The sequence below is a fragment of the Ptychodera flava genome, chromosome 9 (assembly GCF_041260155.1).
Source record: "Ptychodera flava strain L36383 chromosome 9, AS_Pfla_20210202, whole genome shotgun sequence".
Taxonomy (NCBI): Eukaryota; Metazoa; Hemichordata; class Enteropneusta; family Ptychoderidae; genus Ptychodera; species Ptychodera flava.
The window spans coordinates 39,394,525-39,412,115 of NC_091936.1; the positions used below are offsets into that span (position 1 = coordinate 39,394,525).

Below are 17,591 nucleotides of genomic sequence, written 5' to 3' on the forward strand. Positions count from 1 at the left end.
GAAGACTATTTCCCTTAAATTTCCCTTGTAACAGGTACCATTCTGTCTTTTTATTTTGATAATCAAGACATGAACATTTTGAACAGTTGCAACTGTTATAGATTTACACAGATAATGTATGAGGTGTAACTGTACCTGAAAAAATGGAGAAGTACTTGAATTTTAAGTTCATGGTTCACTATTCGACTTCCACCATCTTGTTTTTTGAGGTACACTTTGTGAACTTTGAACCTCCTGGACCTGACAGTATCTCTTACTGCAGTCTCATTTCAACTTCCACAGCCCAGTCATACCACTGTCAGATTTTTATAAGACTGTGTACAGGAGCAGTAAACGATACCGGTAACCCTGACCATGCTAGGGCAGTGTGGCAAAATCTACTATTTGCAGAGTTTGAACCTAAATGATGTAGCTATATGTATGATACTAAGTTATAGTAAATGTACTATGCCCACACAGATAACTGAGTACAGACACACAAAAAACATGTGTGTTTGTTCAGTCTACATAGTACCCTTAACGTAAATATGAACACATCAACTTTTTGATAAAATGGACTTTGCAGTAATGTTGGTGGTTCCTCTATATTACATACATATACTGATGGAACAACATTTATAGGTGACGGTGTACAAAACTGACCATGCAAATACATGCAAAAACACACATCTCATATGATCAAATTTAAATTTCATCAACTTTCAAGAAATCAATCCTTAAAATTATTCTGCCTTCCATTTTCACATGCTAAAATATAGTTATTTTGCATACCACTGATGATATTAAACAATTTCCCCGAAAAGAAGCAAATCTTACATACATGTATATATTACCAGCTACATGATCTATGATGTCATATTATAAGAAATAACTGTCTTGGCAAAACACAGCAAAGGTAGTGTGTCACAACACTGTACTAGCACTAACCCACTCCAATGAAACACAGTACAAGGCTGTAGCAATGGGTCCACAAATGTGTATATCATGTTCTGTACTCACTGCTGTCACATTTTCATATCTTCAAAGAACTCACTTCCTCAAAATTTCACTGCTACCTTCCTGTAAACATATGCCTGATTTCCCTACAGAAAAAAATCTCTTCTCTAGACATTTAGAGGATTTGCATAATGCTATCACTGACAGTATGACTTCAATGTCACACACATTTTCATTCATTTTGTATTATCATCAGTATAAACTTCTTTCTGATAGGTTCAGCCCCCAGTGTAACCCTTGGGCATGGGACTCTATGGAAATGTTCTTTGCACTTGCACGTACACAGATTGTGCCTGTGTACTGAAGTGAACATACCATATGGCACCAGTGCCTAGCCTGTACATTACTCAAATTTGATTAGGTCGATATAAATAGAGTGATTACAGCTGATTTGATGCGTAACTGCTGTACACTGCTTTGCATCTAGCACACAGTAACGACTGGGAGTCACAGTATTCACGGGGGACAATGCCTCTTCTTTGCCACAATCCTAATTCACAAAATGACACCGTGCCAATTATCACCCACCAACATCATGGTTCACCCAGATATCAGCAGGAAATCCACCTCATTTAAAAAGTTTGATAAAAGTCAATACAACAGTGTCAAGTCTCCTCAAAAGAAGGGATAAGGAGGTAAAGCAGTGAATATTTGTCAATTTTCCTATCTCAGCTACAGACACTTGACCTTGTTATTTATATGTAACAACGTTTTAGGCCAGTTTCAAAAGCTTGATCCATACAACTTTAATCTGTACAAGTTGATGAAGAAAATGACTAGTGCATGTAACTGACATTTACTTCTTCAACATACATGCATTATCATTGTCGGCATTTATACAAGTAATTTTTTGACAAAAGCCAGCATACCATCTTTGCATTACAGGTCCATCACAAAAGAGCAGCTATTATCTAATTCTATTAGCATGTTTTTTCATAAACTTGAGAGGAATTTTTTGTCCATTTGGAGCATACATTCTTGTAGGGCATTTTCAATGGCTTGGGATGCAAAACAGGAAAAGTTGGCGTTGAAATTGGAATTACATGTAAAGGATAGACAGACGGGCATTCTATCCACTTACAGCTATCTATCTGCATCACAAACAACTCTGACAGTACACTACATAAACAATCTTCTTGTTCTTCCCTCACATTCGATATCAACCATTAAATCACCTAACCCTGTCAAGATAAATGGACACAAAAATATGGATACCAGCTAAAACAGGTTTCCTGAGAGGTGGGGGAGGGGAAAGGGCTTTGGCTATTACCCTATCCCTACCCCTAGTGACATGCCAGGTCACCAAGGACGAACGTGAAACAATTTCTGTGTCCACTAATCTTTACTCATGCCATCACAAGAAGACAGAAAACTAGAATAATGTACTCTTATGGTGTCTTTGCTGCAATAATTACTTATAACTTAGTTCTGATAATCTAGCTGTAATTCTGAAAGAAGTGAAAGAGTTTATAAATGTGATAAAGATACACCTTTCATCACCTGAACTGCCTTGTAATGATGGATTTACAAGCAACGAGGCTTGTGTGAGCGTTAAAAGGTCTTTATATAGAAATAAAAGCCTAACCTTTTGCGGGGAAGTCACGATCAATATTAGGAAACTTAACTGTCAATATGGCTAACAGTATTATAAACTATTGATTGGATTAGGTGAAACCCAACTACAATGGGGGAAACTCAACCACTGATTGTAATTAGGCTATGGCTCAGTAATAGCCCTCTCTGCCTGGCCTGTTTGAAGAGGACCCATGGTACACTTCACTTGACACACAAGTCAAAATTCTCTCCACGTTGCAACTTCTCTATAAGAACCAACCTGTCGACCCCTAAAAGTTATGACAGCCTGAGTCAACAGAGGCCTGTCCTGTCATATGTGTTTGCTATGGGAGGAACCAAACGATTGAACTCAGTGATTGTGGTATTTTGGAGAAATTCTAAATATCTTGGCATTCTTGTCAGCATCTCAATTTACTGAACTTTCAAAATTTTCATTCTGCAACTCTTCCCTTCTCCGTCTGTAAAAGCGTACTTGTGAAAAATTAATGTACATTTTGAAGTACATTTTATCTACGACAGGCTGACGTGTTGAAAGCGATTCAGGTCTACTTCCTGCTACGCACTTTGCTATCAAAATTTATATATGGCAGTTAGTAACTGTAAATTGTTTCCTATTATACAACAGTTTTTTTCTCTCTCAATTTTATACGTATACAATATGCAGCGATCCTACTACGTTTTGAAATTTCATAAAAATAAACAGAAGGGTGAGATTTTATCAACTGACAACACACCCCATTGAAAACTGTAGTTTTTTGCGGATTACTTCCTCAGCAACATCTACGTGTATGTGTATGCAGAAATCATGTAGTAATTGCCGTAGCTTCTGAAAATAAAGCAGAGAATTTCCACATATGTACATGTCTCTGGCCGAGTCACACAGGTATACATGATCATCGGACATATTCCCTTGACGTATGCAGATACATTCACGGACTATGATGAGAAGTGTGCACTAACAGTCAACGGTGAAGAGCTTACACAGAATGCAAATCTTGCCGCGAAATCTCACTGACTACTTGAAGAGATGTTGCTGCCAGGCGAAAAATTGGACTTCAGTCTGGTTGGACTGTTGGTAAAACAACTCATAAAATTCGTTGGCATGGCAAATGCCTGTGCTATCTATGATTCCCAGACACAGACACAACGTGATGAAATACCAGTATGTACATGTACAACTACTGCATGCTAAAACCATTGCAAAAATTTAACAAAAGACTCTCAAGCAGGAACAAGAAGTGCTTTTAAAATGACACTTCATTTGGTGAAAAGGAGAGAACAAAATTTATCACAAAGGCGGTTAACAGCAGACTGCCCTACATGGCATAGTCAGGCATAAACGTATGTGACCTCGAATCAGCCTGCATGTTAGGAAACTGTCCATGACCTGAGTAGAAGGTTATCAGGCGAGTGTTCAATATATGCATGCTTTTGTAGGATATGAGAATGTATGTACTGTACAGATTGCATCAACTCTAAATTCTGCTTTCTCTCTGGTTCACAAAGACTCAGCCATGAAAGACAGCTACCCTCTTCCTAGGATTGGCTTTACATATTTCGAAGTCAATTACAAAATAATTTTTGAAATTCTGAGGGAACTACAATTCCAATCTGTGATTACAATAGGAAATAACAGTTCAGGTATTTAACAGCATCATTTTTTTCATCTGACAATACGGTAGTTTACCTAGACCATCTAATTTCCTATTTTTGCTGTAGACAACAGAAAAGTTGTTAATCTAAACCATGGGACAGCCTATAAATATCTTGAAGTCATTTTCAACAAGTTCAACGAGACTGCCTATCTACTGAATCTGGTCGTTTCACAATTCTGTTCTGCTGGAAAAAAGCAAATCTCCTTTCTAATTTTCTCAAATTGGAAGTTGTTTCTCAAGTGCTATGAAATCAGATTCTGAAGGACGACACTAACTGTACACTGTGTGTTATATTTAATTGTCACTGAAGCAAAATGGAGACTAGGAGCATCAGACATTGCGACGATTTGGACGCAGAAGAGTCTGTAAGGTATAACCAAACATGTATACATGTACACGTGACTGAGCAAGTAGAGGCTTAGAAGCTGCTAAATATGGAAAGGTAGCTGGTAATTACTAGAAATATTTCTGCACGTACATGGCATGTTTGACTCTCAATCTCCTAATTTAGTAAATTTGGCTGACTGACGACCTTGTCATATGGGGAAGTTACAGGGAAGTGCTAAACACCTGCACCTTACACCATGAGTTTCAATTGGTTACAGCTCACCTCAGCCCATTAACACAATTCCACAAGAACCATGAGACAAGGTATCCCTATTGTGAGATGACCCACATGTGCCACAACCATCCAGGTACATTACAGGAAGCATGGAGAGTGAACGCCATTTACTGAATAAATCCATATTCTTCAAATGCATAACTTGTTATCACTGTCTGTTTTTGCATATTTTCACTGAATTTCACGAATCTTTGTCGGGGCAAATTGGCCATCAACTGCCTTGCTGACAAGGACATGTTTGACAATGCAATTGTGTAAATCAACTCACAGTGGAGTTGATCATGGGAGGTATTCAAAATAACCAATGACCTACACACTGAAATATTTCCCCATCGATATTTCCAATGTCAAATACAATAATGGATCCAAAAGTCTGTCAAAATAGCAAGCAAACATTGTTTACTTCTGGCCTTCTGAAAGCTAGGTTCATAGTACGGCTACACTGAGACCATATGTACATATATACACGTCTCTGAACTGAAGACAATCCAAATCATTACATGTACATGTACACTGTTCATCTAAGTGTGGTCACTTCTTGGCAAAAATTAACTCTGAATCCTACAAACATGATTGATCACATGTTCTACTCATGGACCAGTGACAAATTCAGTTTTTGTGGACATTGTCTCTCATGTACCAATCAACTGAATTTCTTTTCTTTGGGCAGTTTTGTCTCGTACTCATGATATTTTGGGAACTTCCGGCAGATGTTTCAGGGAAGACTGCTCTGCTTGGTTTCCTTTTATAGTGAAAATACAATTATTTATGTACAATTCTGTGATGTCCAACCACTTAGTGCATGTATTATTCATTGAAAAGAGACTGTACTTGTCATAGATATGTGGTACTGTGGACGCTAAAGGTACAACCTGTTGCATGTAATGAGTAACAGGTTTATGAAGGTTTTGGACAATACTTCCACATACATTAGTTTATAGTTAGGGATCCTGTGTAAACATGTGCTGCCTACCGAAGTGACAATTTGGCAACATTTGAAGTGCTGTTCTGCAAAATTGTGAATAACAGCACACAGACTACTTGACTGTGTCAAGCAAGAACCATGATTTGACATCACTATACAGATACCACAGTTGTATGGTCTAATGCAGAACAAATATGTCAAACTTCACTACCAATTATGGCAAAAAAAAAAAAAAAAACTAGAACAACGAGATCACCGTGAACAAAACAACTGCAATGATAATTATCAACAACAACAACAACAATATATCATAACAATAATAATAACAGCAACAATAATGACAACAATAATATCAATAAATCAAATTATCTGATGCTAATGTCTTTGGGCAGGTCCAGTTATGCACAGAGATTACAAGAGGAGAAGCATGCAATTTTTGCCTGGCACTACTTATGTTGAGTATATACTGATGTAAAAAATGGCCCATGCACACATAATTTAAAATTCCTTACAATTTAAGCAAAAATCATTCCTGATAATTCTGAAACATTTATATGTATACATGTATGGCTATGGTTTGGATCAAGCACAAAATTCTATTGGCGATCCGTTGACTTTTGAAATGCCTTTACACTAGGGGCAATGTGTCAACCTGGTGGTCTAGACATCTTTCAGAGGTAATAAGTTCACATTTTTCAATACATCAGCCTGAATTCAGCATAATTCAATACACTTAGCCCGTGACATCACCGACTGTACTTGTATTTGCTCAGGTATGTAAAGTACAAACAGAGACACAAGGCATTCTGTGTATCTTATGGAATTCTTGTGAAGTTCCATTACTTGCACATAAAACCGTTATCTGAGTTATTAGGATTCAAACTGGTCCCTACGACACATTGCTCAAAAAACAGCACTGAGTTGGGCATGACGAAACATTTTAGACTTTTGTGAAGCCCTGCAATGGAGAGGTTGAAAGTAGAGATTTAAGGAAGTGTCCTGAACATTTTGCATTGATTTGTTCTGTAATTGTGGGGTTCTCTACAAGGAAATTTTGAGGGATGGGCAAACCCTGTTTCTCAAGCAATCAATTTATTGATAATGGCCATACCAAAGAATGCATTTTATCAACAAAGTAATATGTACATTAGCACCGTTATGTAAATTGGTCACTCTGTCTTTTCTAGCTGAAGAGAACATAGAATTGTGAAAGACAAGTTAGTTGTACACAGATTAGTGAAACCATGAAAGATTATGGTATGGTGACAATTGTAATTGGTGAGACTGCTGTTGATATGTTATAGCCTAGCCTGTGGTAATACAAGGTTATGTTTTCGACGGGTGAAATAAAATGACACAAATTAAAATAAGGGCTATGGTTCTTGTACCCTGCGGTATCATGCATGCTATAGTATATACAGTATGAAAAGTTAAAGCACACACAACTGACTACTTCCACACTTGCAGTTACACCCAACATGCACCGGCATATTTGTATGTTTAAGAAACAGAAGTAATGAATAATACACAAAAGTTTACATGAAGCACTTTACAGTGGCTGTCTTGCCATCATGAATAATTTACACATCAAGGAAAACTGCATAAAATATTGCAAAGTTTCTAGTGAGCAAAGGTCTACCAAAGCTAATGTGCTTTATTGTGGTTATAAAACGTGACAGTTCTGCCTTCTCAAGGAAATACACGCTCAACAGCAAAATAACTTCAAAACTGTTACAGTTGGCTTTGATGCATGGACAAAATGAATACATCAATACTGAAATTTAAGAATAGTTTTGATCAAATTTTGTAATTCGTTGCCTAATTTTTCTATTTGACACACTACTATATATCAGTTATATCACTTATTATATGGAAATAAAATGGGAAATGGTAGTTCTGTATTTTAGTATCAACTGTCATTTCAGACTAGCTTGTCGTGTACAGCACTTCACATGTAGTGATATGAAGGTATAAGAGTCAACGGTTATGAAGCATTTTTTGTGTTCCTGGTGTAAATTTGATAAAAGTTAAATTCTAAACTTGAGCATTCACATAAGAATTTCAAGGTCATGCCACCACGTAAATATGCGACACAGATCCCAGCATAAATATATCAATAATTCCAAAATAATTCGTTAATTCAAACGCCTTTGAAGACAGGCGTTTCGACCAGCGACTTAAACCACGTTGCAGTTATCGACAATGCCAGCCAAAACGTCGTGGCCTAAGGTTGAGCATCTGAACGGGGTTGCATATCCATTCGCATTCGGGTCCACCCAATTACTATTTGAACATTTCGTATTTCGAAATCACTTCCTTATGCACAACAAGTCGTTGGCAGCATTTTCCAAAACGCAACACGTTCGGCAAAATGACATCGCGTGATCAGGATACACAAGTTGTGAAATTTGCCAATCATGGAAACATCTGCGAGAATCCGTTGAATTTCTGAGCGAAAACATTGGTCGACCATTCGCAAGGCAAAGGCAGTGCAACACCGGAAATTTGTACCTCAGCACAGATCGTCTTAAGTTTTAAAAATTAAATTCAAACTTACCGATCGAGTTCGATGGGCGGTGGAATTGCAAAACTGCGACTTGATAAGCTTCTAGATAGAACACCTTTACCGTCCGATGATTTTGGATCAGAGAAAAATCATAAAATGCGACAGAAATTTACCAAACAAGTGTATCATCCGAACGTTGGGTGGCCATTACTGTGCCCTCTTGATGAAACTTGATTGTTTGAACGGAACTCGTAGCAACCGATTCGAAATTATATTTCTAAATGGTCCGTCTTATATGCGATTTTTCAATCAACAATTAAATTGATTCTCTTTCCTTTGCAAAAATGTAAAAATCGTTAAGCTTATGTCCATCTATTACCTAACTACAGAAAAAAGATTTGTTTGAACTGTGTTATATGTATCCAACAATTGTTTCCCTGATAGAGGTTAACATGGCGGTAACGTAAAATGGCGATAAGAGAGAACGTCTCCTATTGGTTACCTGAACAGGAAATATTCACCCAGTAAACGCAACTTCTCTGTAGCTATTAACTTTCATTGTGTATTAAAAGATACAAAATAATGTCAGTGTCGAGTAGCGGAGATTTGTAGCTCTCAATCCGAAAATGTTGTGGTAAATCGAGACGAAACATGCTGTGAGTCTGGGGCTAGGGTGCATTATTATCTATCCAATTAGATCAATCTTCTTATATATTTACAGTCGCGTCAATTGGATGTCTATTATCGAGGGGCATGATATCATTACGTCATATAATTTTCACCTCCGGGGAACGCATCTTTTGCATCCAGATGCTAAAGAGCGTGTAGTGTGTTGACATACAAGATCTGTCGGCAGTATTTGGAGAACTTTTGTTGTTTGGTTATTGGTTTTCCATATCGGTTTGAGTACATCAAAACCCCATCCGGTCCCATCTCATCGGTCTTATCATCAAACGCATGTGATCGCGTAGCTCTGCGTACGTTTACATGTAATCATGCTGGCCGTCGTAAGGCAGTCCACACACTCACGGAGGGACTGTAATGTGGTCGTAATGTACACACACATAATGTGTACTCAAGAGTCGCTGAGGTCACGCCACAGGTCCAGTAGGCATAAATTGTGATGATTTTTTCCCTTTTATATCATAAAAATAATTATGAATATTAATAAATTATTATATGAATGTTACAGAATATTTAAAACTTTTTTACACACAATGTCGTCTACTTTGTGTAAATGCTGTCTGGAAACTCCATTGTTGTGATATTATGATTATTAATAAATTATGATTATGATTAATAAAGTCATATTTTACACATTGTAATGTGCTTATGTGAACAACCCTCTGGAAACCCTTATATAGTTTCACAATCTATGCCAAAATATACAAGTGACACCATTGCCCAGGTTCCAAGTCTGCGGCACAGGTCACAGTAGGCATAATTTGTGATGATTTTTTCCTATTATTATCATAAAAAATAATTATGAATATTAATAAATTATTAATATGAATGTTACAGAATATTTAAACTTTTTTACACACAATGTCGTCTACTTTGTGTAAATGCTGTCTGGAAACTCCATTGTTGTGATAATTATGATTATTAATAAATTATGATTATGATTAATAAAGTCATATTTTACACATTGTAATGTGCTTATGTGAACAACCCTCTGGAAACCCTTATATAGTTTCACAATCTATGCCAAAATATACAAGTGACACCATTGCCCAGGTTCAGTCTGCGGCGAGAGTTACCATTGCCCAGGTTCAGTCTACGGCGAGAGTTACTACACAGTGTATATAATGAGAAGGTAGCCAGCTCCACTCGACAGTAAACTGACATACCCATGAATTACCTCCGTTTTCTTCACTTCTGCATGTTGATTCTCAAAATTTCTCCGGTGTTGGCAAGTCTATAAATCAGCCATCAAATCTACCCAGTTTTGGCCACTTAGACGGAAAATTGTGAAGTTTGAGGCTGCGAGAAGGTATATATCGCCAATGAAATGATGCAGCCTTACCGGAATCGACAGCATCCGGGATCTTTTAGGGCCGTTTGCGAAATTTGAATGTAGCCGCCAAGCGGGGCCGAGGGCGGAGCCATGATTTAACGTTATTAGATATGCTGACATAATTGATCGTACGGCCTATGAACGCTCGTGACCTTTGATTAGACCTCTCATCAGTTGACCCGAATGTACATGTGTCTGATCAACATCAGAAAGTGGAATGAGTTTCATTCTCTAGTTGGACGATGTATTTTTCGAACTTTATAGCAGTTGTAAGGTTGCTCCAAAGTAGCTTACTGGGTATACGATCAATGGAGGTGGTAGCTTCAGCGAAACGGGGACAGCATCAACTGAACAAACGTCAAATACCGCAGTAGGCAGTTCAATATAGATTGCTGCGATCGTGTTTGCCAGCATTATATACACCTTATCCATATTATTTGATGACACCGTCATCACGTATGTGCATTACAAACGTCCAGATGAAATTCCGACGACAGTGAGCACACCGTCATCAACTGTGACCGACTTCTCTGCCCCTCCTCCGCCAAACACATCAGCGACTAATCCGTAGCAATTAAAATGTTTCCACTAGCTGTGATATTTGACCGTGGCGGTGACCTTTGATTTGAACGCGTTCGCCGCTGCGATATCACAGCTAGGTTTCCACGGTATCCGCCTATTCCCGAAGAACCTCCGCCATGTGCACATCGTACCCACAAATACCTTGAATAGCAAGGAACACGACTAACACTTCCAGGCTTACAAACGTGCTGAACATTTTTTTGCCCGTTCTCGTTTCAAAATTTTAGTGTTTTTTCCATAGACCCAGCTGCATCCGTGTGTAGCGTCAATTGTTTTTCCCGAAGACAGAAAGTCCTCGCTTCAGTTTCTGAGTGTGATAAAACTGCAGAGCTTCGGTTAGGATTTCCAAATCTGCGTAAGGCTGTTCGCAAATTGTTTTTCTATTTGCGTAAAATGTACAAAAAATGCGTACAACATGACTACATGTAAGTACCTATATATAACAGCTGTCTACGCGATATCGAAAACCGGTTCAAAAGTCAATGAATAAAGTGTTCAATAAACAACATCAGTGACAATGTTTTTTCTTTGATATTAGTTTCACAATTTGTTCTATTTTCTGTCGACGATTTTCATTTCTTACTAATTATTTAGACTACAACTTCCCACTATTGCCTTCGCTGCTTGACCTATCATCGCTGCTCTGAAGTCAAATTCACTTAGTCTCGGGCCTTCCATGGTTATCACCATCAGATCATTTAGATCAGGCATAGTCACTTAGACAGCTACGTTTCGATTTTGTAATCCTGTTTTGGGTACTGAACCCACGCGCTCACACGGGACAGATGAGACTGGAATCACGGCTGCAATTATGGCCAATTTTGCAATATTCTGGAATAAGTTTGCAGACCGGCATAAAACTATTGTTATAGTCTGCGTAGCATTAACTTAAACTTGATATTCGACTAGGAGATCTTCATGGTTTACAAGTATGCATTGGCGCAGCGGGAAAAAAACATTTTTTTGCCACAATAACGACGAACTCTATTGAACTTGTTACATTTTTATTGGTACAGACTTGAAGGAAAACGTGATTGACAGGATGTAGGACAAAATATTGCTAAATTATAAACATTTTTATCAGCAAACAATTTATTTTAAGTCCTGGATAAACTTCACATTGAAGGGATGCGTATCGGATTTCGCAGACGTCATTTTACTTTGCGTACTTCAAAGTAATAACATGCTTGAAATATGCAGGATTTTGCGTTAACGGAAGCTCTGTAATAAAACTATTGATAATATTATTAAAATTTCACTTTTTCTCAGTATTTTTTGCAAGACATGGATATATTTGTCTAACATATTCATAAAAAAGTGACAGGTCCTCGTAACGCCAGCACGCGTACGCCTTTTTATAAAAATATATCGATTTCAAGGTACATTGTCTGTGCTTTGTCTGTAAAACACGTCCGTGACTGCGTTTTTAATATTTTGTTGGGCAGCAAAATAGACGACAGTCAACGCTGCCTGTATTGTCATTGTAAAGCTCTGAAAATCACAAGTTCAATTGGAAGGTGACTGCGTGTTTGTACGTACGTACGCTGTTTTGAGGTCTCCTCGCCAAGTCGCTGAACTTGACATATTTTCACAATGTCAACCGGGTATCTATCATAAACAAACGCATCTGCAACCCGTCATCTGTTTGTAATCACACATACATAGCTTGGACCGTTGACTTGAGGCACCTCCATCCTTAGACAGACCATGAAGTAATCGTACAGTGTAAGTCTGTAAGTGTAACTTTCATGTGTAAAAAAGGTCACAAGCGTTCATTGGCCGTACGTTCAATTATGTCAGCATATCTAATAACGTTAAATCATGGCTCCGCCCTCGGCCCCGCTTGGCGGCTACATTCAAATTTCGCAAACGGCCCTAAAAGATCCCGGATGCTGTCGATTCCGCTGAGGCCGCATCATTTCATTGGCGATATATACCTTCTCGCAGCCTCAAACTTCACAAATTTTCCGTCTAAGTGACCAAAACTGGGTAGATTTGATGGCTGATTTATAGACTTGCCACCACCGGGAGAAATTTTGAGAATCAACATGCAGAAGTGAAGAAAACGGAGGTAATTCATGGGTATTGTCAGTTTACTGTCGAGTGGAGCTGGCTACCTTCTCATTATATACACTGTGTAGTAACTCTCGCCGTAGACTGAACCTGGGCAACGGTAACTCTCGCCGGTAGACTGAACCTGGGCAATGGTGTCACTTGTATATTTTGGCATAGATTGTGAAACTATATAAGGGTTTCCAGAGGGTTGTTCATATAAGCACATTACAATGTGTAAAATATGACTTTATTAATCATAATCATAATTTATTAGGCCCCTTATAATCATAATTATCACAACAATGGAGTTTCCAGACAGCATTTACACAAAGTAGACGACATTGTAAAAATGTTTTAATATTCTGTGACATTCATATTAATAATTTATTAATATTCATCATTATTTTTTATGACAATAATAGGAAAAATCATCACAAATTTGCCTACTGGACCTGTGGTCACGCTGAGGTATAAAGCGCGCGCGGAGCAGCGCTATATTTCTGTAGTCTTGGTCTGGTGGCTATTTTCTTTCTGTAGTCTGGAATATCTTGGCCTAGAATCCTACACGTCTTGCCTCCGTACCTCCGACCCATCGCACAAATGAATTAATGGTCATGACCAATCATTCATTTTCGCGATGCTCTACTACCTCCATGGTTTCATGTATCGTGTCTACAACCGGGGTCGAATAAATGCGTGGTTACCCATTCATTCGGTATCTTTCAATACTACGTGTATCTCGTATCAAAAAAATTCATGAAAAATAGCCGACTTTGTCCCTTTAGGGACTGGTCAGTTTCTTCGGCCGGGGGGGGGTTTGGATTCATGGGGGGGGGGGGGGTCACCCTGTTTTTACTTTGGTGATAGGGGGGGGGTCACCCTGTTTTTGACTTTGGTGATAGGGGGGGGGTCACCATGTTTTTGAAATGCCCAATAGGGGGGGTCAGTGTGTTTTTGAATTTAGACACAGGCTCATCATTGCCTAAAATGCATCGTGTCAGCCACAAATTTCATCCAGTTGCATTTTTCGGCGCGCCCTTCGGGCGCGTAACTTTAATAATCAGACATATTTTTCAGCATGCCCAACTTTAACATATCAGGCATACATATATCAGAGATATATGTATGTTCAATATTTTTCAGCATGCTCTTCAACCGCATTACTTTAATATATCAGACATTTTTCAGCACACCCTTCCTGTTCATTACTTTAATATACAAGACATATATATCAGAGATATCAGGATGTTTCATATTTTTCTCCGCGCCCTTCGGGCACCATACTTTAATAAATCAGAGATATATGCCAGAGATATCTTGATGTTTGCTAAGTGAAAGTGTACTATTATGAAATCTGCATTTCATATGAAAAGCATGACAAATTCCTGATACTTTTCTGTTCTCTCTTTGAGAATTCAGTATGAGAAAGCAACATGCACAAATATCAATGTTACAAGAAAAGGTCATCTCAGACTCTGCACACATCAGATTTGGCTAAAATGCCTCTCTATGGTTCTTCAGGAGATTTAATTGGATGGCTGGCAAGTCTTAACACCCATCAAAGTTTTTGATTTACTGCTTTTTCCTGTTTGATATTAATGATTGACATCCATTTCTGTACAACAGTTCAGGACATCTGGTTAAGCATAGAAAGTGTGAAATACATTCACAGCTCATTCAAAATGTACTGTATTCAAACTTTAAGATTGACACTTTGAAATTCCTATCTTACAACTGACATGCCAACAATTTCATTAAAACACAGAATGACAGTTAAATATAAATGTATGTAAAATATAATATATATAATATAATATATTATATATATTACATATATATATATATATATATATATTATATATATATATATACATACATATATATATATATATATATATATATATATATATATATTACATCATATATATATATATATATATATATATATATATATATATATATTATATATTACAGTATTATATTATTTCATATAACATTTGTCACGTGCGGGGGGGGGGGGTCACCCTGTTTTCAAAATTTTGAATGGGGGGTCAGCCACTTTTTGGCGTCGGCAAAAAATAATCCACCGCCCCCCCCCCCCCAGGCCGAAGAAACCGACCAGTCCCTTAGGCCGCGTTCAAAAAAAAATGGGGGGTCTTGAGGAATTCAGGGAGGATTCGAAAATTTTTGGGGTAGTCGAGGGGGGACTTGAAAGCTTTGCTCTGCCTGTAGGGGGGACCTGAAAATATTTTGACTCCCAACATTTTGATGTTGTCCAATGGTTCTAATGTTAGTAATAATTAAAATCTAGAACCGTTTTGTCACATTTTATGTCTTTAATCTTGAAAAAATCTAAAAATGTATGAATGCCATTAAATTGTCATAACACAAGTTGGCCTTGTAATGGGGCAGGAGCTGCAACTGTTGATAATTTTTCAATATTTCTATTAAATGTATCAAACACAGTTTCTTGGTGTCTCTCTACAGCATGCTGAAAAACACAATATTCAGTTTGTCAACAAAGCCCGTTTGTTTAAATATTGATGATAATTGAATGATACAAATGCACGGTACACGTAGGCTGTGTTGGCAAAGCTGAATACTGGACAGCTCAACATGCTGTAGAGAGTAGAACAAGAACGCAATTGTATAAACTGAACAAACATATTGTCAAAATAAGAAGTTAATACAACTACTGCCCTGCTACTACATACTGGCAGTGACAGTGATACATATAGCTCTGACTCTGATGTAGTTTAAGAAGAGTTTCAGTCATAGGACACTCAATGGACAGTGAAACATACATGTATACAAGATCCAGCCAGAGAGCAACACATAGAAGACTAGGGGACTAACAGTTACCATGGATTTTTGAATTCTCGGATATGAGAACAATCAAATATTAGAGAAAAAAGATGGGGTCACCATAATTGATCTTATACAAAGGTACGATGAGAAGTCAATTTTTCTAAAATCGCTTAAAAATCACTTTAAATCAATATATAAAACCATTCATTTCAAGTTCATGCAGTGAATGAAATTTTCACATCTCATTGTGCCAATAACACAAAAGTAAAACTTTGAACAGTAAAGACTCCAATTTAAATGGAAAAATGTGTGACTAAATGGAAGCATTTATTTTTTATCAAATTTGCCATTATTACACCCAACATTTCTGAGATTAAAACATTAATTTCATGGAATATATTAACCTTCCAGTATTGTCAATTTTGTAAAACATTTATAAGTGGCATCTAAGTTGTATATGTCTAGAACTTTTGAAAAAAAAAAATTTCGGTAGATCACTGTGCTCATTTTTTCATAATTTGGTTAAACGTGGCTAGGAATACACAATTTTCATACTCTCACATGATTGTCATTTTGTGTGCTTTTCAGCTGGTGCCATTGACCTGGCCAGAGTTGGATAAACTCAAGTCGGCTTAGACTGAAAAATCCAAAAAGTCCACTGATGCATTTAAAAATGAATCAATTTAAGGACTTTCCCTAGGTATATGGCTCTACAACCTGCTGATAAGAGGTAGTGTTGAACATCTGCGTGCAGAACGACACATTACATGTTTATTTTTACTCTGCGTGCATTCCTTATAAATATGCGGCTATATGGTGATTTGTTGGGGGACTTGAAAATTTTTGAGGGTATTGAGGGGGTACTTGAAAATTTTTGATGGTATTGAGGGGGGATCTGAAAAAAATAAGATTTCAATTGCGATTCCTCCAGCCCCCCCTCTCTATTTGTTTTGAACGCAGCCTTAATATATCAGATATACATCAGAAATATCTAGATGTTTAATATTTTTCAGCATGCCCTTTGTGCATAGAACTTTAATATATCAGGGACATATGTCAGAGATATCTTTATGTTTGCAAATTGAAAGTCTGTCTTGCAAAGTATTATGCAATCTGCAGTTCATATGAATACCATGACTAATTCTTGATCCTTTTCTGTTTTTGCCATTACAATTCAGCATAAGAAAGCAACATGCACTGATATTTCAAAATACAGTTGATACAGTGACATATTTTAGAAAGAAAAATGAAAAGATATTTTTCGTTCTCATTGATGCAATATTTCCTTTATGTCACAGATTTTCAAGTAAAAGGATTGTTTTATGAGTAATAAGATACCCAACAAAAGACAGTTTTGTCATTATTAGCTGTGCTTTTATGGTTTCAACATTAAAAGAAAAGGTCTTCTAGACATTGTGCACATCAGATTTGGCTACAACCTATAAAATAGTTCTCTATGGCTTCTCAAGAGAAGAAATAGTATGACTAATTATGGTATAATTACCAAATGAGGTTCATGATTTACTGATGCTCTATCTTTGATATAAGTGATCGATATCCATTTATGTACAACAGTTCTGGACATCTGGTTATACATAGAAAGTGTGAAATACATCCACAATTCATTCAAAATACTGAATTCAAACTTTACAATTGAAACTTTCAATTTGCAACTGACATGTCACCAAAACACAATGATCGAACGTTCAAAATATACCAGAAAATTATTATAATTATAATAATATATATATATATATATATATATATATATATATATATATATATATATATATATATATTATATATATATATATATATATATATATATATATAAGGCGAATACTTGTCAC

The 17,591-nt window shown here is 37.0% G+C and overlaps 1 protein-coding gene across 1 annotated transcript in view; it reads right to left on the reverse strand.

Moving 5' to 3' along the window:
- The window catches only part of LOC139141311 (rho GTPase-activating protein 5-like), a 64,466-nt gene extending 55,960 nt beyond the window's left edge, over positions 1–8,506 (reverse strand). The window contains 1 exon segment of the mRNA XM_070710938.1: positions 8,331–8,506. The gene's annotated coding sequence lies outside the window, so the exon portion shown is untranslated.
- Positions 8,507–17,591: the final 9,085 nt, after the last annotated feature.